Genomic DNA, 25,086 nt, shown 5'->3' with positions numbered 1-25,086 from the left:
TACAACCTTTGATATAAAAATATTTAATTAACAATAAAACACCCGATAATTATCCAGAACACATTCTGACCGAAACAGAATACACGTAGCACATAACAGCTAGGGTGTTATGACTCAACACAATTAATGATATAATAAAACACATAAATCATCTTTATTAAGATATAATACAAGCGTAATTTCTCGGTCGTTACACTGATGGCCAAAGCGAAAGAACGATCCAGAAAATTAAAGATATGCGATGTGTTTGTGCCATTGGTTTTAGAAGAAATTGAGATGAAGTTGGAAAACGTGTGATACTTAGACTGGAGTTGATACAACATATGAAGGAAGTTGTCGAGATTATGTAGAAAAGGTTACGTGTGGCACATGATCATCAAAGGAAATATGCAGATCGATCTAGAAAGAATATGGAGTTTGAAGAAGGAGATTTAGTATTGTTAAAAGTATCACCGTGAAAGGGATCATCCAGGATCGGAAAGAAAGGAAAGTTGAGTCCTAGATACGTTGGAACTTTTAAAATTTTGAAACGTGTCGGTAAGGTAGCATAGAAATTGGCGTTACCCCGCATATGGAACTTATTTATAATGTTTTTCATGTGACAATGTTTAAAAAAAAATTATAATCCAGAATTCTAGACATGCGATAGAATATGAGCCGATAGAACTTCAGGAAGAGTCGTCCTATGTTGAGAATCCAATAGAGATCATAGAAAAGAGAGAGAGAGAAAGTTTTAAGGAATAAAGTTGTAAAGTTAGTAAGAGTATTGTGGAGAAACCCAAGGGTTGAAAAGTCAACCTGGGAGTTAGAAAATGATATGCGTAAAGTAGTACCCTTAGTCTTTGCTTAAGTGATTCTGGGAACAGAATCCTTTTAAGGAGAGAATGATGTAATATCAGGGATATGACGTGTAATTATTTTTGTCAATAAATAAATATTATGTGATTATTATGTAAATTTTGGTGAATTGTTTGTTAATTGGTATATATGTTTATATGTTTAAATGTGGTAAAATTTGAGTATTTTAATTTTTATATGTCCAAAATAAAGTATAGATAATTTTGATATTTTTCTATTAATTTATATGTTGCTATATGATTTTATAAATGATTTATGGATTTAATAAAAAAATATTCTGAGTAATTATAAATTATTTTATACAAACGGGAATCGTCCGACTTCAACCGTTTTTACATTTTTACAACCCGGAAGTCTCGGGAAAACTCCTTTCTAATCTAGTTTGAATATTCCGAGTATTTTCCGTTTTTAACTTTTTCGATCCGGGGTACGGTTTGACCCGTGCGGGTCCCGGCGCAAATTTTACGATACAATATTCGATTCGGTAAATCGATAAAACCCGTATTTTTAAGAAACGGGATATTTTGATTAAACTTTTATATTATCTTCTCGTAATTCGTGTAACCAAAGCCTTGAGACCAAGCCTGTATTTACAAAAAGCCTGGTTTTGATAATTATCCTAAAATCGGTACCGAATTGGATCAGTTTTGTTAATACTTAATGATTAAGTATTCTATTTTTATATCCGATATAATCCAACGGGGTACCAATATTTCGTAAATGTAAATAGCCAATACTGTAATAATCCCAAAATTTTGAACTTTTTGTGACCCTTATGAATAGTGTTTTGCTGATGTTACTGAATAAGAAAACTTTTCATGCCACACTATGTAGGGGTTCTTTTATCGTTATTCTGAGATCTTATTAGCACTCTATATGATATATAAGGGTATGTAAATATCGTCAGAATCCAAATTCGAACACTTTGATTTTTCCCGAAAATCCACCAGATACCGAAAGAATTGAGTATAAGGTAATAGGGTAAAACGGATTTAAATTCAAGGATTATAAGAGAGGATCATAAAAGGAATATAATGTATTGAGAAAGGTTAAGGAAACCCAAGTAATAAGATCCCGGGTATGATCCCTCAAACGATAAACGAAAACGAAAGTTAAGCGAACCGTATAACAGATCAGTGGTCATTAGCCAAGTAATTAGAAGCTAATCAAAGATATTAGTGGGGATGATGTCATCAAACCAATAAGAAGAGGACAAAGGTGGGAGGGTGACATCACATGGTGACATAAGCATGACCAAGCAAAGTGTGTTGTTAGTTGATTTAGAACCACACAAAAGTTACCATGGTAAAAAGGTAACAAAACAAAACAAATCAAAAAAAAAAACAACCAACCAAGCCAAAACATTTCATTCTCACCAAAAACACAAAATTATTTCACCTTCTTCATCCTAAAAGCTCTCGGCTTTTTCTTCTTCTTCAAAGCAAGAAATTCAAAATCTTAGTTCCAAGCTTTGTTAATTAGCAAGGTAATTATCTAAGACTCCTTATGCATAGATATAGCTATCCTATAAGTTTGAGCTCCTAAATCATTCACAATCTCTTCCTAAAAATCATGGAAGAAGATGGTGAATAGTGTTTTTCAAGAACTAAAATTTTTGTTCTTGAATTTTTGTTTAGATTAAGCTTGGATAAGGACTTTTAAGGGTGACTCCAAGCTAATTACTTAATTCTTCACTCTCCAAGGAAGGTATAACCCCTCCAAACCCTAACTTTACTTGAGTATTAGGTTTAGTTTTGTTGTTATAGTTCATGAGAGGCTTGTTTGTTGTGAATGTAGAGGATAGTTGGTGTTGTAATGTTTTGGAGTTGTAATTCTTGGAGTATTGATTAATGAACTTAAGTATAGTTTAAATTCATGTTTGAGAATAGTATAAATTGTTAATGTTGAGTTGTTGGGGCTGTTATGGTATGGATGGAGTTTTGATTGGGTTGTGATTGTGGGTTGATTGTGGGTTGATTTGGAGTGGTATAAATTTGGGTAATCGCGTAAACATAGTCGTCGTAATGTCCGATTTACTTTAGACTATTTTTGTTCTTAACATTAGAACCCGTGAACTCTCTGCTAGGTTTTGACCATTGCCATGATTAGATATTTCATGTTACGAGCTTCGTTTTTATATGTAGTTTGTTTGATTCCGATGTACGGTTTAGGAGAAATGACCGTTTTAAGTAACGGCGTTTCGCGAACGAACCGTTACCCCTCGCCTTACTTTGAAACCTTGGTTAAGGACCTTAAATGACTAATTGGGATATGAAACAATTATGTTAAGTGCATTAGGCAGTTGGTAAGGTACTCGCGAAAGAATCGCCTTAAAACTCTTAATGGTTAATTTATTAAAAATGGTGGAGCCGAGGGTACTCGAGCGACTTAAGTGAATCGTTAAGCGCGAAAGTGAACGTTAGGACTCTAAATGGTTAAAGTCTAGTTTCTTAAGCGACCGGGGTTTAATTCCGAATTATGTTGTTGTTCATAGGTTATCGGACTTACTCTAAGCTTAAGTCTATCCGGGAGCACTCAGGCAAGTTTTTCTACCCTTTATACTGTTGTTGTGATGTATACATATGTATATGCATTATCTTGTGATAGATGCATGATGATTAAATTAGCAAATTCTTGCGATATATTGTAGCATGTGATATATATATATTATATGCATGCCTGTTTCGTATTCTTGATACATATATCTGTTGATTCAGTTGATAATACCTATGCTAGAGATAAGCGGTAATTTGCATATACCCTTATTATAGGGGACCCAAAGGTGAACATTTTTCTAAAACCGGGAGTCGATGCTTCCGAGTATAATATATATATTTATATATATATATATATATGAATAGTTTTTAAAACTATGAATCAAATAAGGTTTATTCGATAACTTTATTTTATTAATGAATATTATTTTGAATATTCATTCGAGGGCTTATGACTCCGTTTATTTTATTAATGAATATTTTTGAATATTCATTCGAGGACTTATGACTCCGATTATTTACTAAATAATATTCTTTATTTTATTAAAGAATAATGTGTCGATAATCAAACTTACTTTTGATTATTCAAATAAAGATATTATTTTCGTATAAGTATATCTTTGGTTATTTAATATTCATTTCAAGTATAAGTTTTACAACTTCTACTTCAATTAATTTTTTTTATAAAGATTATTCTTTATGGGAATATTATTTAAATAATAATATTCAGACATTTTCTAATATATTGGGACTAATTTATTTTATTAAATCAGCATCACTCCAAACATTCTTAAAAAAATGTTTTCGAGTCTTCGAAATGATTTTAAAGGTTAGGGCGGATCCCAAAACTCATTTTTATAAAGATCCTCCTTTCGAAGGGGATTTAAATACTCGCTCAAAACCTGAGGGATCCGGCTCTGTGGTGTGTTTCATATTCGCAACAAGGTTGCTATTTTGATAAAAGAGTTTTTGATTACTTACCCAACACTCGGGAAGTAAAATTCTTGGAACAAGTTAATCCATTAACAGGCATCGCCTGGGAAATATCAGTAAATTTTCCTTTCCAACTAGATACGACTTCTTGGGGGAGCCGTATCAACAAGTTTCTACTTGGGGAAAGGGGGGACGAGCTTTACGTTTCAGAGTCATGGATTTCATCTGAACTAGGAGTGGCGTAAGTGGTCGAGTAGCGCCGGCCCAGCCTTATTATATTGGCCCAAATGGCCCGGAAGTTCCGCTAAGACGGTCCATTCCTTAGGAGTCCAGTGTTCGGTTGACAAGTAAATCCGACAGGTTCTCCTCTACATGTAGAAAATGGTGGGGTTGTACTACTACGACTGATCATCGTAAGTGGTCTTCCTGGTGCGGCAAACTCCCGTAATGAGTTCATCATCCAATTGGATATTTCTGCAATACTACCCAGAGCACTTCGATAGAAAGGCTACGGTTGGGCGATTGTTGAGTGTTGGCAGGGTCAAGTTTTCAAAATGATGTTCGCATCAAATGAAGTATCTCGTAACTTCATTTTATTTTGATGATATTTTAAAGATTGATTCTACACAAGTTTTGTCTTGTAGCTTAATCTATGGGATGAACTATTTGTACATTGAACGGTGGTAGTTCAAGTAGTATTCGAAAAAGATATAAGTATATTGGAGTATCTTGTAACTTCATCTTTTAAACTTATATCTAGTAAATGATTATCTTGTGCATGTCAAAGATTTTCAGAAAAACGTTAAGACAAGGTTAGATATATGAGATCACCTTGCAACGATATTTTATACAGTTATAAACTGGAACTCTGTGTACATTATACATGTCAGAGGATTTCAAAGATTGTGAAAAGTATACATGTATATATATACTGAATATTTTGCGACTTGGTCGCGTTAAGATATAAACTTGGTTCATTTCTTTTGACCAAGACTTTAATGAGTACTATGAGAATGCTTATATATTGTTAATCAGTATACATATTATTTTGGTGGGCTTGTTGCTCACCCTAGATTTCTTCTTTCATCACACAACAACAGATAGAAAAGATGAACAGGACCAAGCTCCCGATTCGCAAGCGGTTAGAAAACGTTTCGCAGTCTTATGGAAGCGTTGATGCCGCCGTAGCTGAGGTAGAAATTACCAATAGGCTAGACTTTCAACTTCTGATGTACCAGACTTATGTATCTATATGAATTGTAATAAAGGCAAAGAAATGTAAAATTATTCAGAAACCCTTTTAAGGTGTAACGGTGTATAATTGTGGAATTAAGGACTTGTGTTATTTCTGGGTATTTATCTCTGAGACTATAACTTGTGGTGTGTGTGTATATATTGTGGGGTCACAGTACTCAGTAGTTGGTTGACTGTTAAGATTAAGTATTGATAAGGGAAATGGAACTCGTGACAACCCGAATCCCCGACCTCGGATTTGGGGGTGTTACAGAAATGGTATCAGAGCCAAGCGTTATAAACCTCAGAGATGATGTGACGTTAAGATAATAAGTTCACAAAGATAATAAGAACTCTTGCCAAGTTCATAGTCGGGCTACCTAACGTAGTGCTGACAGTTAAAACCCTTACGGGAACCCTTATAAATATTTATGATAGTAACATAGTTTGTTCTCGTATAGGGCAGCAGGGCACTGAACCCTGAGGTTCAGGAGCATCAGCACGAGGATGTTTTATTACATGTTGGAGATCAAATTGTGAATCTGATAGAGTACCCTAACGAGGGACCGGATGACATTCATATTGAGAATGTTGCGGTTGAGGATGTTATCCCAGAAGGGATTGTTGCTGAGGAGGATCTCGTGGAGGATCCTGACGAGAATGAAGAGAGGACCGCTGAAGAATTGATGACCGTAGTCAGGCCGACTACCAGAGCAAGAATGGCCGCGAGGGTGGCACTAGAGGATGAAGAGTTACCAAGGGCACAAAGGTTAATAAGGGCAGAAGGAGTGGGGCCTTCCACGGCACCAATTATACCAGTATCAGACCCTCTTCCCGAGGTTCCAGAAGACATCCATGAGGTTCCACCAATTCCTGCTCCCACCCCTGTACAGAGCCCAGCACCTACTGAGGAAATGCCACCTTTATCTCCTGCACCATTGTCACCTGATACCGTGCTAGGTTATCCATTTGGATCTCCTGGGTCTGCACCACCTGCCCCCCATGGACTGCTAGATGCAACCACTCAGGATTCTCTTATCGCCGATTATTACATGACTTTGGGTAGCCTGTCTGAGGCCCGTAATGTTAGGAGTGATCTGTTGGGTCGACTTACTGCACCGAGGATTGAGGGCGGAGTACTTCCGACAGGATTAGCGTATAGCATGGAAAGGATTGAGGCTACCACCCATGTTACAGCTAGAGGCCATCTTGAGGGTCAGATTGATCCAGCTCTACTTGCAACTATCTTAGACCTCATCACCTCTGTGATGGAGCAGGTTAGGGATGTCGTGCGTGCCCGCATTTCTTGATCCATGGTAGTGTGCAGAGCCAGAGCGATCAGACAAGGGTTTCATGAAGCACCGCTTTTGGAGGATTAGCCTAAGTTATGAATGATTAGTTTTAATGACTAGATGATTATCTATGGTAGTACTTTTGGGATAGAAGTGATCAGATCAAATGATGTAATTCTCTTTAATGTGTTCAGTTGTTGTACCCTCGAACAAATGGTTATGTATATATTCGTTAATTTCAGTTCAGATCAGTTTGTTTGTGATAAGTTCATATTGTTAATTGCAGTATTAACACTTAAGAGAGTGTCATGAAGTTTATAGAACTTGAGAATTCATAATTTGCAATCATACAAGGACGGAACGAGGGAAAGACTTAAGCAAAGTAAATAAGACAAATATCCAGAGATTCTCAAAAAATTTCCAAGCATTATGCCCTCATGAGGAATAAGATTAGGGGCAAACCTTGAATGTGATAATCAGGGAGGTCGTAATTAAGATATAAGTAACCCAGAATATAATGAAGTGGAAAATGAGGATTTTAAATTAAAAGATGACCCCAATTATGGGGAGTAAGAAGAAATATTTAGACTGAGAAAACAGAAGTCGAGCAAGATAGGAAGAACCAGGATGGTACTCCTATTGGGCAATCCATGGACCTGCCTAAAACAAAACTTATAATTTTACCCCTAACCACCACCTTGAGGAAATAATGTGGTGTGAAATTCTTTCAGGACCTTTAAGTCGCTAAGCTCTCAGAGTTCCAAGGAAATAGCTGACCCAGTCGAGGAAAGAGCCTGGCTAAAGGAAATACATGAATCATTTGAGATTCTAAATGATTGACGAATCATAAAAGACTGTTTCTGTCACTTACCCTCCTAAGAGAGAGACCACCCACTGGTGAAAGACCAAGAAAGGCACGGAGCAAGAGGTTATGATAAACTGATTAAAGTTCAGTCAATTATTTTCGAGAAAGTAAATCCCAAGGTTAGGGAGATAGTGTAAAGGCTTTAAGAGCCAGAACAAAGGCGGACGAATATGATGAATTATGAATCTAAGATTGTAAAAGTTGTAAAGATTCGTTCGGAGGACAAGAATCCCAGAACGACGTGATGTTTGTAGTAAATAATTAGTGGGTTCATGAAATGATTGTAAGAGAAAGGAAAATAAAAAGAAACTGAAGTGGAAAGGAATATAAAGGCAATAGAGTTTGAGGAATGATAAGGGAGTTGGGTATGAGGAAACCCTAAAGAATCATAGTAATAGAAATAGAAAAGTATGTAATTGTCAGGATGAGGGTGATTCACCATGAGTTAAATTGATGGTTGAAGGCATAAGAGATACATATATTTTATCCCCTGTAAGTTGGGAGGATTCGAGGAAACCTTGAGATAGTTCGATGGATAAATAATGAGACGCGGATAGACTGAGAAGACAAGGAAGTAAGAAATTAGGAAAATTGGATGAAGGAGGTGACCTTCAAGAATGTGAAGTGTAAGACCGGTGGCTTGATACCCAGGAAGGGAGACGCCAGGTATGAGAGATATCCCAACATTGAGATGACTATTGAGATAAACAACAAAAGTAAATACGGAATTATTAAGAAGAAGTTCACGTTGAACACGACCAATATCTTCCAGAACATCCTTGTTATCGATACCAAATTAGGCAAGAAAAGCGGATAACCGTTGTTATCGTTTGGAGGCCATATTGATTGACCTCATTTTGAATACAGATGTTATCGTGAAATTAGGCATATACTATCGAGGTGGGAAGGATTGAATAAGACACCCTTATCAGGGATATATGACTTGATTTATCCATGGAAGGATGCATGTACCTTTTAAAGGTGGAATTGAGGATTGAACATCGGTAACTTAAAATGAATCCTAGGGGAATGCATAAAGGTTGGCATTTCACCCTTAATAGGGATAGTATGAGTTTTGACAGTATGAATTGGAAAGGATTAAGGTAATAACAACCTGTAAGAATCAGTGGAGAAATTTTTAAAAGTACATAAACAATGGTTCTAGTATTAGTAAATGGTATTTTGATATGCCCTGTATCTAGGGAATACAGGAGGAACGATTCAAGGATAACCTTAGAGGTTTTACAAGGAGAAAGGTAATATTCAAAATTCTCAAGAATAGAAATGTTGATAAAGGAAATATGACGTAATTATAATGATGCCAAGTGGGGCACGTGTTAAACCACGAGAAAGTATGGATCGAACCAGTAAAGGTCGAAATTGTTCAGGGCAATTATGGCCTAAGATAAAAGATGTTCTAAGTATGATTGAGAGTCAGTCGTGATAGTGATTAACCTCTAAAGACTGAGGCAATAACTTATGGAAAAAAATGGTGATATTTTTTTTTACTCATCAGATTTTAAGGAAAACATCTTCACATAAACAGTGATTGAAATGAGGTAGAAAATTTATTTGGAGGTGGTTAAAATGACATTGACTGTAAGGAAATTTTACTATCAGGAAAGGCCAAAGAGGTGGCCGACACTTTAAAGGTAAGAGGATAATTATAGGCGCTTGTGCCAAAGGAATACAGTGATGATGGTTAAAGCTGTGAAGGTTGTATTATGGTTTGGAAGATTGACATTCCTTCTGATGACTGTGCAATACCCGACCGTAATAGTAGTTGGTAAAGGTTTAATTCGTGTAATCTCCATAAGTGGGCTATCTATCTCAGAAGGTACTATCTTGAGATAAGCCAGGACCATATTTAAAAAGGACTAAACAAACCTTTGAGTTAAGTCTTCTATTGAAGGCATATGATTAAGAATGGTATTAACCTACTATTGTTGCTTTGATTGAAACCCTTCTGCAATTTTATCTGCTTCATGTCATGTATGTACATCAGGATCTAGAGTGTTCTTCATGAATCATGAATGATAATTATGTTACCTCCTTAGGAGAATTCTATACGACATGTATGGACTCCGTATGGTTAGATATTAAAATTTCATGGAAAGTGAATTACGACAGTAGGTCAGTGGTGGACCATAGTAATGTAGCAATGATTCTGCGAGTAATAAGTCAATTACAACCGTGAGAGTTGTATTAGAATGGATGTTGAGATTGAGTACCACTAATCGGGTCATGGTGGTGTATAAGTTATCATTGATAGACTAATTAAGTAGATTATCTACCTATTGAATACTTATTCCTTCTTATCAATAGAGAGTCGTATTACTATACGTAGAAGGTTACTGAATAGCAATGGATTCTAGTAACTATGATGTCTAGAATGAAATCCCTTATTCGAGTTTCGTTGTCGAGGGAGTTTCAAAGGTGAGTGTTTAAGAGCTCGAGCAAGAGCATGGGTCCGTAGAATGATGGACGGAATAGCAAAAAAATCTTTAAGCACGTGAAATGCGATGCTATAATACTTGATGTTGATAAATATATGTTTTGTTCTCCTATGACAAACCTCTATAGTTCAGAGGTAGACTCCAAGCCAGATATTTTGTGGCAGTATATTTTTTTTCATATATACAATTCTCTTCAATTCGTTCTTTTCTTTTCATTTTGTATAAGCTGAGAAGAACAACCCTTCCAGAAGGGGAGGTATTGCCGAATGACTATCTATCTGTGTGATAGAAGCCTAGTAGGATACCACATGTTGTTTAATTGCTTGTCAAGTACTAAAGGCTGGCCACCTTCTGTACTAACTATGCAATAGAACAAGTGTTCATGATCATAGTGATCTCTCAATAAATTCCTTTACTTCTATATGATTGATCAAACTTTAGAAAATAGAAACAGCTGAAAAAGGAGTAGCAAAGTTCTGGTGGTATTCGGAATGGAAACACATTCGTGATACTAAGGTTGACGTGGTTATTAAAAGGTTATAGAACGCTAACGAGCAAAAGTATAACCAGTATAATATTAGGAACGGAAGGTAGTAGCGATTACGAACTGGAAAAGAATGGGTATTGAGAAGCAAAAGCTCTAATGCTAAAAGCTATAATGAGAGTCTGTGCAATAGACTTGAAAGAATTTGGAATGATCACTTAACGCGGATTGAGTTTTCTCACGATAATAGATCGTATGTCAGGTATCGAGATGTCGTCTTATGAGATCTTTGAGGGAAGAAAATGTCGATCTCCCTTATGTTAGGATGAAGTAGGAGAGCAGAAGATGCTCGGACCCGAAGTGGTCCAAAGGACCAAAGACATAGTGGATCTCATCAGAGGACGGCTGGTAGCAGCCTATTAGGTCTTAATATGTTTGTAGAAGGGGGGTTGAATACAAACAATGCCGTTTAATCGAATAAAATGTGGAATAAAAATGTGAAACAAAATTCAAGTTAAATAAAATTATTATTAAACTTGAAAGCTGTTACAACAACGGTATCGTTTACAAGGGATTAATCTCAAATCAATTATTACAAATCTAGAATAAATTCGACATGAACTTTTTCTATTTTTGCAATTAAAAGATCAAATGCTAAATGCGATTTGAGATTAAGTTCTAGGGATTTTAATCCGCTAGATTGTTACACAAGAACAAGATAAATAATTCTAGTGGATTGGATTTAACTTTACAATCTAGAATTTTGATCTTGAATAAAGCAGATGAAAAATGAAATGTTGTGCCTTTGTTTTCTGCTTTTGCTCTTGACTTGTGTGTTCTGTATTATTGATTGCATGAATGTCTTCTGCTGCTTCTTTTAATCCAACAGTCGAGTAGAATGTACTGGCATGACAATCTCTTTGAACTGGCAAGACAATCAGAATGAACTAGCAAGACTTTCGGTATGACAATCAATTGTCATACCGATTGTCATAGTAGTTCAAAATCAGATTGTCTTACTGAATTAATAATAGATTTTAATGTAATAAAAAATCTGATAAGACAATCCTTTTGAATTAGCATGACTTTCGGTATGACTATTGATTGTCATACCGATTGTCATACTAATACAATCAGTTGTCTTTAATAATTAATAACAGATTTTAAATCAATTAAAATCCTGAAAAACCTTAATATTAATTCTGAATTAATTAATCAATTAATTCAATTAATCAATAAATTAATCTTTGCAGATATAATTTATTTTCTTAATTAAATTATATGACTTAATTAATTAATAGAGAATTAATACTAATCTTGAGCAGCATCCATTCTTCTGAATATCTTCTGAAAATCACTGGAATATATGAATCAATTCCACCACTTCAACGTTGACACTCGATGTACTGTCTGGTTCATGAGTGACTAACTTCCGTGACGTTTCTTCATGTCTTGACTTTGATTTTCTTCAGACTAAATCCTTGTAATTAATTGATACCCTGACGAGATCTCTGTCACTTGATTAAATCCACAATCTTGATTTATATCACTGAGGCTTGATCAATTTCTTGAGCTTCTTCCAGTGAATTAAGTCTTCAAGTCTGTAGATGAATAATGTTTCTTAACCCTTTGACAGATGTTACTTTGTGAGATCTCTCTGACGATAGATCCACTATTTACTTATTACATTCTTATTTGAGTTGAGTTAAATCCTCGAATATACAAATAGGCTATGCCATATGCCCTTCAATCTCCCCCTATTTGCTTGTTAGACAATAACAACAAATACCTAGAGGATAACTCAACTAACAAATAAGAAAAAGATATAAACAGTAATGCAAAGTAAATAGTAGAAAAGTTCTGGATTATATTTAACATTTTCCAGATTCCAAAAGAAATTTACAAGTGAATACAAGATAGATGTTCCTCTAGCCTGAACATATAACTACATTAGTCTATCTTGATTCATAAAGCTCTAATCATATTACATTGAGTTTTGAGCTAATTGACTTCAGTTGTCTTCTCTTCTGACTTCACCTTCTTCTAAATCTTGAAGCAACTCTTTGTCAAAGACACGATCCTTTTCTGAAGTGAAGCTTGCTGGTCTGACTGGTTGAACTCCAACTGACTTCAGCTTATTCTTGATCTGATTGTACCTTTTAATATTCTTTTCACAATAAGCTTGAATCAAATCAGCAGCTTGAGTCTTCAACATGGATGAGTATCCAGCAGTTCTTAAATGATGTTCCATCCAGACCAGATGCTTAGCTGAGTAGTCTTTAAGAGATTGTACATCTAGCTGACAGATTTGAAGACAATCAGACTTAAAGAATCTCACCTGATGAGGATTGTTGACCACTTGAGGACTAGCCCTGCTGGCAAACTCTTTAAGCCTTTCTCGAAGAACTTCATTCAATTCTGAGCTTCTTTTTACTTTGTTGAGAAGAACCCAAATATCTGACAAAGAACGATTCTCAAACAGATGAAGTGACACCTTGAAGATCCTTCACTCTGACAATATACAAAGATGCTCATCTCATTTAGGGATCTATCAAAAGCAGCTGTGATCCTTGAGACTTCAGTCTTGATAGCATTCATGTACATGTCATTGTTAGGATTTGAGATTTCCAGCTTGTCAAGAAGATGTAGGAACTGCCTATCATTGTTAGTGCTCAGCTGAGGCATATCAAGTACTCTCCTAGCTTCATCCCATTTTTCACCAATCTTCAGTCTGACATCTCTTCTCCTTTCTTGAGCTTTAATGTCATGAAGACGTTGCTTTTGAAGAGTTTCTGTTCTCTGTATGTCTTTCCTCATGTCAATGATCTGGGAGACCTTTTTGAATTCAGCTTCTTTTCTTTTCATCTCTGACTGCTGCTGCTGAAACACTTTCTCAAAGATAGGATCCACTGTAGCTTCCTCTTCCCATTCTCCAAAATCACTTTCCTCTTCAGCTTCAAATAAACCATCTTTATCTTCCAAGACTGGTTCAGTGGGAATGTCAAAAATATCAAAGTCATCCTGTTCTCCACTGTAGTAGACATCATCAGCCTTTCCTTTGTCTCCAGCAGAGGTATCTTTTTCTTTCCCCTTTCCACTACTCTCTTTCTTCTCCCCCTTAGTTAAGGGATCCTCTACGGACTTTCCCTTAGATCCTCCATGACCTCCATCACCTCCCGAGCCTGAGCCTCCACCAGACGGCCCTTCAAAGTAAGTCCTTTGTTCTTCATTGGGACAGTGAGAATTTTTGATCATGTAGTACAGGTGCTTCATCCCTTCATTCAGATGTTCCATACCTGTCTCTATCTTCAGAAATCTGGAGGAATCCAGTGAATGATTCATTTCAACCAAATCTTCAAGAGAAGTCATCCTTGTATGTAGAGAGCAGAAGTTAGAAATGTCATCAGCTGATAAAGTTGGAGTTTCCTGAATGGAATTGAGCTTTGGTGTGACAGTGTTCTTGAGATCTGAGATATCATTCCTTATGAGTGCCAGCTGATTGTTGACAGAGGTGGAAGAAGAAGACCGTTCAACCACTTGTGCTTTGAATGCTTGAGCTTCAGCTTGGCTTTTAGCAACTTCTTCTTTTAGAGCAGCAATTTGAGCTAACAGGTTTTCAGTATCTGTGTCTGTGTGTGCTCTCACCTGAATTTCACTCGTGTTTGGTTCACTCACCTCACGTGCTTGTGTTTCTCTCAATATAATTGCTCGTGAGGAGTCTTCCTGTTGCTATTCTTCTGTACCTGCAGTTAAAATCACCCTAGCCTCTTCAAGAGAGGTCAGTGGTGGTGCAATGGGAATTCGCGAGTCCCGATCCTCAGTCAAACCTATCATTTCATGTGAAATAGATGTCTGAATTGCTTCAGGGATAGATTGATCGAGTTGCCCTCCACTTTCTCCAGATAAATCTGCGAGTGGAGAATCCCGTGAGGGAGCCAGAGGTGTTTGATCTGGGAGGGGAGAAAATGACTCTATTAAGGGTGGCTGAGAGTCAGATTTTCCCTCAGAAGCATGTGACTGCTCTTCTGCCGTAACTATGGCAGGCACTATAACAGACTCTATGTGCACTCCTTGCTCTGTGTCCTGAGTATCATCTGTGGGTATGTATGGTTCCATTGTGAGTAATGGAATTGTGCTTGACTCAGTACAAGATGCCATGGCCCTATGGCGAATTTTAATAGATTCATCCTGTTGAGAGAATGTCTCTAGTAACTGTTCATTGGCCATTTCAAAGTCCATGTCCTGTTGGGAGGACAAGGATGGGCTTTCAGATGCCTCAGTATAAGTTCTTCTTTATTTTGGAGGAGGCAGAGCTGAGGGTTCACTCACATTTAACAATGCACTACTTCCTATTAACCTTCTGGGTAACATTTTAGACAGTGGGGGAGAGGTTGAGATAGGTTGAGACTTTGTGTTTGGCTCTATGACCTGGGATTGAAGCTATGGTTCTATAACTTCATGGTCAGTCCTATCGACCACTGGGGGTCTTTCAACAGAAGTAGGAATGGAGTGAGAGTGAGGAATTACTACCTGTAATGGAAGAGCATCTGATGTTGGAGGAGCCTGGGTGGCTTGAACCACTGGAGGTTGAGGTTGCTGTTCATGACCGGGAAGATTGAAAATAGGTAAGGGAATATAAGTGGCCATGAAAGCAGATACAAGTACTGGAACTTGCATGAATTTAAAGGTTGTGTCTTGGCGGGTGTAAATCTTTTTGCTTACAGGAGGGGGTTCGGTTACTGCGGAGTTAGCAAAAAGGGCTTTGTGCTCAGGTGTGAGAAGATGATCTGCTATAAGCATGAGAAAACGAGCATAGTAACATGATACCCTACGATTTGTAGAATGATCACGTAAAGCAGTAGTGAGACGTCTCAAGAGAATGGGAAAAAGTAGTTTGCCAAAATTGATCCTTTGATTGAAAACAACCGCAAGACCAATATACTGCAGAGTGGAAGTGATGTTGTGAAAGTTGGATTTAGTGCAGTTGGCAAACACTTTAGAAAGTGTATCGAAGAAAATATCCCATTCAGACACCAAATTAGATTTTGAAAGTTTGGTTAAATTGATCACCCCCTGATAGTGAATAGCATGGAAAAAGTTTGTGATATCATTTTCAGAGGGTAAATTACAGAAATTGTCCAATGGAAAATTTAACGCTTGATTGACTACTGTTTCATCAACCACATATTGTGTGTTTGCCACGGTGAATGAAAAAGATTTTGAATCATCGGCCACAGTAGAGGTTGTGCATATCAATCTAAGCAGATCGACATTTAAAATCACATTTGATTTAATAGCAGAGCTAACAATCGAATGGTCATTTAAAAATCTAATCCAAGGCTTAAATTTTTCCACATCACATTTTTCTGGATTAAAATAACCAACCTGATTATGCGCGACAATTTGGAAATTGAGAGCCATTTAAAATAATAATAAGACACACACTTTCAGAATTTTAAGAATAATATTAAGAAAATTCGAATTAATTAAATTAATTTAATAATTCGAATTAAATTAATTATAATCGAAAAATTTAGACAGGAATGTATCTCGTTAAAATTCCTAACTCACAAACACAGATTTGAAAAAACCAAAAGATACAAAACAGAAATTAAAATTAAAATTAAAAATACTCAAAATCAACAAACACAAACTGAATTTGAAGGGGAAAAAATTGATTCGAAAAAAAGTTTTTGAGAATATTTTGGCAGCACTCCTGTATGTATATAAATGTAAGTATATATCACAGGAGTGATGATTCAGATTGCTGAGTAAAAACTCGAGCAAAGGAAGACAATGGCAGATGATTTGTGTTTGTTCGAAGAGAGAGAGAGAGAGACAGATAAACTGTTGGAATTTTTAAGAAAAAGAAACTGAATGGAAATTAAAACACACAAAACCGATTAAGTAGTATAACTGGTATGACAATCCGATTGTCATACCGATTGTCATACCGATTGTCATACCGATTGTCACACCAGGTTAAAGAAAAAAACAAACAAAACAAAACAAATAAAAATAAATAACTGGTATGACAATCTGATAGTCATACCGATTGTCATACCAGTACAAAATAAAATATAATAATAAGTCTGATATTAATTTTATTACTGGCATGACAATCAATAGTCATACCGATTGTCTTGCCAGTTATAAAATTAATCTGATTTTAAAATAACCAATCATTATTACTAAAATGACTTTCAGCAAGACAATTTCAATTGTCTTGCCGATTGTCATTCTATTATAAGATAAATAAGTATTTACATATACTGAATAATTAACATAAAAACAGAATATATAAAATATTTCAATTTCAGAAAACTGAAATGAATTTTGCAGAAAATATTTACATAATTAGAATAATTAAAATATTTCAGAGATAATAATATTTTCAGTCCAAAAATAGATTTCTTTTGAATTTTGACAAATTAAATTCATAGAGAAATATTTTTAGAGAAAATAAAATATTCTGAGACATTAAAATTAACATGTTGAGTAAATAAATAAGATAAGATAATAGAAATTCCATAGAAATAAGCAAGAAATGTGATAAAATGATAAAATAAATTTGCAAATGAATTTTTCATGAAAAATTCATTTGTAAATTCATTCAAGAACAGATCTCAGATATTAATTAAATTAATCACTAAAACTATTCAACATGCCCAATTTACCAACTAATCTGGTAAATGTGGATTCATCAAGTGGTTTAGTGAAAATATCTGCTATTTGTTCTTCTGTTGGAACAAAAAATAGTTCAACAGTACCATTCATGACGTGCTCTCTAATAAAATGATACCTGATGTCAATGTGCTTTGTCCTCGAGTGCTGCACAGGGTTGTTGGTGATGGCTATTGCACTTGTATTGTCACATAAAATAGGAATTTTGTTCAATACAGAGCCATAGTCTCGTAGCTGGTTCCTAATCCACAAGATCTGAGCACAGCAGCTTCCAGCAGCAATATATTCAGCCTCGGCCGTTGAGTTGGAAACTGTTTGCTGTTTCTTGTTGTACCATAAGACTAGCCTGCTTCCTAGGAATTGACAACTCCCTGAGGTGCTTTTCCTATCAACAACACTTCCTGCGTAATCTGAATCTGTATATCCAACAAGGTTAAAACCAGATTCTTTAGGGTACCAAATACCTAGATTTGGTGTTCCCTTAAGATATCTTAAGATTCGTTTAACAACAACGAGATGAATATCTCTAGGATCCGCTTGGAACCTTGCACATAAGCATGTAGCATACATAATATCTGGTCTACTTGCAGTAAGATAGAGTAATGAGCCAATCATACCTCTGTAGCTTGTGACATCTACCTTAATGGAGTTTTCACATGGTCCAAGCTTGACAGCTGTAGTTGATGGAGTCCTTGCTGATGCAGAATCCTCTAGATTGTACTTTTTGAGGAGTTCCTTGAGATACTTGGATTGACAAATAAATGTTCCATCTAACCTTTGATTTACTTGTAATCCAAGAAAGAACTTCAGCTCTCCCATCATGCTCATTTCAAACTTGCTGTGCATTAACTTAGCAAATCTCTTACAGAGATTATCATTAGTTGACCCAAATATTATATCATCCACATAGACTTGGACTAATATAGTATCATTCTTATGTTTTTTAGAAAAGAGAGTTTTGTCTATGACACCTCTAATAAAGCTATTTTCAATAAGAAATTCAGAGAGAGTGTCATACCATTTTCTTGGAGACTGTTTGAGCCCATAGATAGCCTTGAAAAGAAAGAAGACAAAATCCAAATGATCTGGATCTTCAAAACCAGGAGGTTGCTCTACATATACCTCTTCATTCAGCTTTCCATTCAGAAAGGCGCTCTTAACATCCATTTGATAAACTTTAAAGTTTGAGAATGCTGCGAATGCCAGAAATATCCTGATGGCCTCAAGTCTAGCCACTAGAGCATAGGTTTCATCATAATCAATGCCTTCAGCTTGAGAATACCCTTTTGCTACCAGTCTTGCCTTGTTTCTTGTAACCACACCATCTTCATCTAGTTTATTCCTGAATACCCACCTAGTACCAACAGTTTTCTTGTGTGTAGGTCTAGGTACCAGTTTCCAGACTTGTTGACTTTCAAACTGATTGAGTTCATCTTGCATAGCAATCACCCAATCTGGATCAGTTAGTGCTTCTTCAATCTTCTTAGGTTCCATCTCAGAAAGAAATCCTGAGAACAGACACTCATTTTGAGTAGCACGTCTAGTTCTGACTCCAACATCTGGATCACCAATAATCAACTCAAAAGGATGAGCTTTATTCCAGACAGTCTGTCTTGGAAGATTTGATCTTGATGATTCGCCTTGAAATTCATTGGGATTTGTGTCCTACTAGATGATCCTTCAGCATCTCCCCCTGAGTTGTTGCCATGTTGACTTGAAGATTTTCCATCAGTAGCAGTGGTATCTCCATTGTTGCCAAAGTTTCCATCACTATTACCTTGAGTATCATCATGATTAACAGGTTCTTCACAAGCAACAACCTCAGGTTCTTGACCATGTTCTGATTCTGAATCTGACATATCATCAAACTTCAGTTTCTCAGAAGGATCTTCAGTTTGGATACTAGGGAGTTTAGTGTCATCAAATGTAACATTGACACTTTCAGTTACTTTGTGTTGATCAATGATATACACTCTGTATGATCTTCTTCCATATCCAACAAAAATACCCTCATATGCCTTTGCCTCGAACTTACCACGACGATCATCTTCATCCTTGAGCACGAAGCATCTGGCACCAAATACATGAAAGTATTTGATAGAAGGTTTCTGTTCATTCAAAATCTCATAAGGAGTTTTTATAAAGTCTTTGTTGATTAGAGTTCGATTCTGAGTATAACATGCAGTATTGACAGCTTCAGCCCAAAAGTACATTGGAAGACCTGATTCACTTAACATCGTTCTTGCAGCTTCAATCAATGTACGATTCTTCCTTTCTACCACTCCATTTTACTGAGGGGTTCTAGGAGCTGAAAATTGTCTGGTAATCCCTTTGTCTGTACAGAATTCATTGAGAAGTGAATTCTTGAATTCTGTTCCATTATCTGACCTTATTGCTTGAACAGGGATGTTAGAATCTAACTCAATCATCTTGATATGATCAATCACAACTTGTGGTGTTTCATCCTTAGAGTGAAGAAATAAAACCCACGTATACTTGGAATAGTCATCAACTATCACAAGACAGTAACACTTCTTTGACATCGAAAGGACATTAACTGGTCCAAATAAATCCATGTGCAATAATTGCAGAACACCAATTATGGAAGATGTGCCAGTGCCTCTGTGACTTGCTTTCTTTGCTTTCCTTTCTGGCAAGCCTCACATAGTCCTTCTGGAGAGAATTCCAGCTGAGGCAGACCTCTTACCAATTCTCTTTTTACAAGAGAATTAATTGTTTTGAAATTGAGATGAGAAAGTCTCTTGTGCCATATCCAACTCTCATCTGACGATGCCTTTGCATAAAAACAATTGACTTCAGGATTGCTTCCAGAGTTCATGTCAGCTACGAATAGATTTCCTTTCCGGATTCCCATTAAGGAGGGTTTTTCACTTTTCTTGTGCAGAATCTGACACTTCAGCTTGTTGAATAAAACATTGTAGCCGTTGTCACAGAACTGACTAATGCTAAGCAGATTGTGTTCAAGTCCTTGCACAACATACATATTTTTAATGATAACATTTCCAGCTAGCAAACAGCCATATCCCTCCGTTAAACCTTTGCTGTTATCTCCAAAGGTAACCACTGGGCCAGCTTTCTCAACCACATTTGATAGCAGGGCTCTATCTCCGGTCATATGTCTTGACGATCCGCTGTCAAGAATCCACACTACCGGTTGTACCTGTTTAATGCCCTGCAATACAAATGGATTAGACCTTCTTCGGAACCCAAGCTTGGCTGGGTCCGGCATACTTGTAAAATTGGCCTTTATCAGGCAAAACAACATTCTTAATTTTAATATTCTCAACGTTCTCAATGACTGAACATTTGACCTTGTGAACAGCCTTGACAGATTTCTGTTTAGGCTTAGGCACAAATGTCTCCTTTCTAGCTTTAGGAGGACTAGCAGTCTTAGACCTATCATGCTTTCTATTATTCACATGCTGACGAGGAGTAGTCTTATCATTAGAAACATGCTTACCATTAAAATAAGCATACATCAGATTAAAAGCACAAGACATACAATCAGGAACACCACATGCTTTATGAGAGGGATTAACAATAGGCAACTTATGCATGGTAGACATGGCATTTGTGTTATCCAACTCATGTGTGTCTGAGTTAGTCTCAGTTGCTTTCACAACCTTGACTGGAACTTTTGACACACTTGACTTGGAGACAGCTTTCTCATTAGCATTATCTTCAGCACGGATTTCTTCTTGAATAATAAATGAGGTCTCATCAAATGGTTCAGCAATTGATTCTTTATAGAGGGGTTCATCAACACCCTTAAGCACATGTGGTACTTCCCTGCCTTTAGCACAGACATGAGGAGGGGAGTTTATGCCTAATTTTCCAATAGCAGCATTGTAATCATAACCTATTCCAGATGTTTGATTAACAGCTTGCTTATTGTAAAACTCTTTGGACTTCGAACAAGAATTAAAGTAAGCTTTAACCTTAGCCTCAAGACCGGTGATCTTGTCTTTGAGAATAGTTTCAAGTTGTCTATAACAGTCAACTCTGTTCTCTAGAAAAGATACTTGTTCTTTTAATTTATCTTGATTAATGTGCACAAGTCTTAATTCATTGACCTCTTTCTCAAGGTCTTTGATTTGTTGATTTAACAATTCATTATCACGACGAGCACAATCTAAGGAACCTCCTAGATGATAAACTAATTCAGCATCAGTAAATTTTACCTCTTTTCTTGACGATGAGGTGTTTGCATCACTAGCCATGAGAGCAAGATTCCCAACTTCTTCATCTTCACTGTCAGTATCATCCCAGCTTCTTCCCTTTGCCAGGTAAGCCCTTTCAGATTTACTCTTCTGATTAGAATCATAAGAGTTCTTCCTAGCTTGTTTTGGCTTCCTGCATTCTGTGGCAAAGTGTCCCAACTCATTGCAGTTGAAGCATCGAATGGTGCTTCGATCAACCATCCCTGTTTTATACCCACCACTGCTGGTGTTAGAGGATGAAGATCCACCTTTCTGAAATCTGTTGTAGTTGGACTTGTACTTGAACTTGGGATTCCTTTTGAATCTGACATTTGAGAATCTCTTGACAATCAGGGCCATTGACTCATCCTCCAATTGCTCCAGTTCTTCCAAGGAATAAAAATCATCTCCTGATTGATTTGTAGTAGGAGGATCAAATTCTGCTACAATCACATTATCTTCAACCTTGGAAGACTGTACCATTCTTTCTGACTGTTGAGATTGTTGTTGATATTGTGGTTGTTGTTGTTGTTCATCAGCTACTAGAGCAGTAGACGTGCTGACCACTCTTCCTTTCCCGTAAACTTCCTTCTGCTGAATCTGCTCCAACTCATAAGTCTTTAACACACCATAGAGCCTATCCAAAGAAATCTCACTCAGATCTCTTGCTTCTCTTATGGCAGTGATTCTATGTTCGAGATGAGTTGGCAGTGTTAAAAGGAACTTTTGGTTGACCTCCCTGATGGAATAGTATTTACCATTAATGTTCAGGTTGTTGATCAATGCATTGTACCTCTCAAACACTTCAGTGATTCCTTCTCCTGGATTGGATTTAAAGTATTCATACTCAGAGGTTAGGATTTCTAACTTGTTCTCCCTAACTTCCTCTGTGCCTTCACTAATAACCTCAATAGTTTCCCAGATATGTTTGGAATCTTTACAATTCATCACATGTCTATTCATCATGGGATCAAGGGAATCTACTAAAATTAATTAAAGGCTAGCATCCAAGGAGGCTTCTTCTATTTCAGCAGGAGAGAAATCCTCAGGATCTTTCACATAAGTTCTCGCTTTGGTGATCACCACATCATTTTCTATTACCTCTGGTTCAATAACCATAGGAATTTTTAGACCCTTCTTTAACACTTGCAGATATTTGGGATTAGCAACTTGTAAAAACAGTAGCATCTTCTTCTTCCACATAACATAAGTTTCTTTATCGAAAAGTGGAATTTTAACGGTTCCAACTTTTTGTGTAGTCATTATGAATTTTTTGAGTGAATAAAAAATTCAAGGAGTGAAAGAAACACAAAAGTCTAGGATCTTGATTTGTACGTTAATCAGAAGGCTCTGATACCAATTGTTAGGTCTTAATATGTTTGTAGAAGGGGGGTTGAATACAAATAATACCGTTTAATCGAATAAAATGCAGAATAAAAATGTGAAACAAAATTCAAGTTAAATAAAATTATTATTAAACTTGAAAGGTGTTCAAAACAACAGTATCGTTTACAAGGGATTAATCTCAAATCAATTATTACAAATCTAGAATAAATTTGACATGAACTTTTTCTATTTTTGCAATTAAAAGATCAAATGCTAAATGTGATTTGAGATTAAGTTCTAGGGATTTTAATCCGCTAGATTGTTACACAAGAACAAGATAAATAATTCTAGTGGATTGGATTTAACTTTACAATCTAGAATTTTGATCTTGAATAAAGCAGATGAAAAATGAAATGTTGTGCCTTTGTTTTCTGCTTTTGCTCTTGACTTGTGTGTTCTGTATGATTGATTGCATGAATGTCTTCTGCTGTTTCTTTTAATCCAACAGTCGAGTAGAATGTACTGGCATGACAATCTCTTTGAACTGGCAAGACAATCAGAATGAACTAGCAAGACTTTCGGTATGACAATCAGTTGTCATACCGATTGTCATAGTAGTTCAAAATCAGATTGTCTTACTGAATTAATAATAGATTTTAATGTAATAAAAAATCTGATAAGACAATCCTTTTGAATTAGCATGACTTTCGGTATGACTATTGATTGTCATACCGATTGTCATACTAATATAATCGGTTGTCTTTAAGAATTAATAACATATTTTAAATCAATTAAAATCCTGAAAAACCTTAATATTAATTCTGAATTAATTAATCAATCAATTCAATTAATCAATAAATTAATCTTTGCAGATATAATTTATTTTCTTAATTAAATTATATGACTTAATTAATTAATAGAGAATTAATACTAATCTTGAGCAGCATCCATTCTTCTGAATATCTTCTGAAAATCACTGGAATATATGAATCAATTCCACCACTTCAACGTTGACACTCGATGTACTGTCTGGTTCATGAGTTACTAACTTCCGTGACATTTCTTCATGTCTTGAATTTGATTTTCTTCAGACTAAATCCTTGTAATTAATTGATACCCTGACGAGATCTCTGTCACTTGATTAAATCCACAATCTTGATTTATATCACTGAGGCTTGATCAATTTCTTGAGCTTCTTCCAGTGAATTAAGTCTTCAAGTCTGTAGATGAATAATGTTTCTTAACCCTTTGCCAGATGTTACTTTGTGAGATCTCTCTGACGATAGATCCACTATTTACTTATTACATTCTTATTTGAGTTGAGTTAAATCCTCGAATATACAAATAGGCTATGCCATATGCCCTTCACAGCCCAAGACAGACAGAAGAAATATGCAGACCTTGTAAGTCATATGTCATAGCCTATTTGTATATTCGAGGATTCAACGCAACTCAAATAAGAATGTAATAAGTAAATAGTGGATCTACCGTCAAAAGAGATCTCACAGAGTAATATCTGTCAAAGGATTCAGAAACAAGGTTCATCTACAGACTTGAGGAATTAACTCACTGGAAGAAGTTCAAGAAATTGATCATGCCTCAGTGATATAAATCAAGAGTGTGGATTTAATCAAGTGACAGATATCTCGTCAGAGTATCATTAATTACAAGGATTTAATCTGAAGAAAATCAAAGTATCAAAGTCAAGACATGAAGAAACGTCACAGAAGTTAGTCACTCATGAACCAGACAGTACATCGAGTGTCAACGTTGAAGTGGTGGAATTGATTCATTATTCTCAGTGATTTTCAGAAGATATTCAGAAGATTGGTTGCTGCTCAGGGTTAGTATTAATTCTCTATTAATTAATTAAGTCATATAATTTAATTAAGAAAATAAATTATATCTTCAAAGATTAATTTATTTGATTAATTATATTAATTGATTAATTAATTCAGAATTAATATTAAGGATTTTCAGAATTTAAATTGGATTAAAATTCATTTAAATTCAGCAAGTCAAACTGATTGTACTAGTATGACAATCGGTATGACAATCAGTAGTCATACCGAAAGTCATGCTAGTACAAACAATTATCTTGCTGAAAGTTACACCGGAAGAGAATTGTCTTGCTAGTTCAATCAGATTGTCTTGCTAGTACAAACAATTGTCATACCGAAAGTCTCTCCAGTTCAACAGATTGTCTTGCTAGTACAATTGGATTGTCTCACCGATTGTCA

This window comes from Apium graveolens, chromosome 2, assembly GCF_009905375.1.
Source record: "Apium graveolens cultivar Ventura chromosome 2, ASM990537v1, whole genome shotgun sequence".
Taxonomy (NCBI): Eukaryota; Viridiplantae; Streptophyta; class Magnoliopsida; order Apiales; family Apiaceae; genus Apium; species Apium graveolens.
This window is presented reverse-complemented; position numbering follows the sequence as displayed.